The following is a 1,906-nucleotide window of genomic DNA, read 5'->3' as shown; positions in this document are numbered from 1 at the left end:
GCAAGTAGGGTAAAGTGTCTTGCCCAAGGACACAACGACCAGGACAGAGAGCCCAGGGATCGAACCGGCAACCTTCCGGTTACAGATGCGATTCCCAACCACCTGAGCCACGGTCGCCGTGTAGCGATTAAGCTACACTTCCCAAAATGTTCCCTGGAGAAGGAAAACTCGCTGTGAATCAATAAGAAAAGAGGTTTCTTAGACCTGATGAAACATCTCCATCCTGATTCCTGAAGAGATTATTCTGTTTTAGGGCAATAAACTCCATCCAGTGTATATGATAGTGATGGGAAATTATATGCTGTGGCTTTATTGAGGGACTTGCATGCAGAAGTAGTGCTGTCCAGGATTTGATACAATATCTTAATGCATTCCTCTGGTAATACTTCTTGTGGACAAGGATACATGCATGTGAGTGGATGCAGGGGACACGTTGTCACTCTTCCAATGAAAAGCAAAAAAAAAAAAAAAGTCAGCTAGATGCAGCATGCATGAAGGCAGCTAGCTGCTAGAAATCCATGTAAACAATCCTGGATCAAAAACAATGTGCTCTCCAGTGTTGGTGAAGCCTTACACATGACATTTGTTAGCATGTACACACTGAGCTTTGGTGTGTAACAGAATGTAAGCAGAAAAAAACCCAGAATATATTTGGAGTTCTGTAATACTCTGTAAGACCAAACGAGTGCACAGTGGATCAGCTGCTGTGTACACAGCCTGCCTCGCACGCTGAAGACACTGTTCAAAGTGAAAAACAACAGAAAAACAAGAGAGACTTTGTTCCAGTGAGATCAGCTGTCACGTCTATGAGTTCTCATGCCACACTTGAATTTGACCTCTTTGTGCAGGTGGCATGGTGCTCTGCTGGTTTGCACCGTCGCCTCACAGCAAGAAGATCCTGGGTTTGAATCCATGAGCCAGCTGGAGCCTTTCCGTCTCCCTGCACCTGGGTGGCCTCTATACAGATACAAACACATGTATCAGTTGGTGATTCAAAGCTGTGTGAATGTGGGTGTGACTGGCTGTCTTTCACTCTGTGTTAGCCCTGTGATAGGTAAGAGGGACAGTGTACCCTCTCCCCCACCCTGTAAAGTGTCCACACTGCATTCTTAAGACAATATCTACCCACAGACATGCAAGCGTCCACCATAACCAGCTCTGAGGCAAGTCATGTGGCAGTGGGTGTGTACAGGAGTGTGTTTCAGTGAAATACGCACACATTCTTTCACAGGAAACACATAACAGTAAGGCTGTGATGTCATGGGTGGTCATTAACTGAATCAATCTGGTACCTGATAATATCCTAGCAGGGTAAAACCTTCACCTTCAGATCATCTACAGTCCCTGGATTTGGTTATATTTTCCAGTTATGTTTCCCTGTTTTCGTCTCTCTTTATGTGTTTCTATCAGTGTTCCTCTCCGTGACCAGAAGGTGGTGTTCTAGCTCCATATTTTCTGAATAAGTGACTTTATATGGTCTAAAACGAATCATAACTGAGGTTGCTGGTCGGAATAACAGTCAGCGAAACCAGAGGTGGTGCCAAGACTCCATGACCTAGTTAATAACTGATAGAGTAGTGGTGCAATAACATAAACCTGCGTGTGTGCGTATGTGTCAGATTGAACAGATGTTGTGCGACAACAGAGTCTCCGGTGTTGGACCACATACAGTACCAGGCTGCACACGCACACTTTAAAATTAGAAAGCACCAACGCAGATGACCTATGAAGTCTTAACCCTTGACCCCAAGGTTGCAAAACCAAAGTCCTCACCTCCTCTTGGCCCCTTGCTTCTTTCTCTGTCTCCTTGCTAGTGCTGTGAACTTTGCCCTGCCCAGTGGCTTTGTGTAAGCAGACAGCATGGGTTTGGCCACAGGACTGTAACTGACAACTGGGATGTGTCAGC

Source organism: Pundamilia nyererei, unplaced genomic scaffold (genome assembly GCF_000239375.1).
Source record: "Pundamilia nyererei isolate P.nyererei 1_Seehausen unplaced genomic scaffold, PunNye1.0 scaffold00905, whole genome shotgun sequence".
Lineage (NCBI taxonomy): Eukaryota > Metazoa > Chordata > Actinopteri > Cichliformes > Cichlidae > Pundamilia > Pundamilia nyererei.
This window is presented reverse-complemented; position numbering follows the sequence as displayed.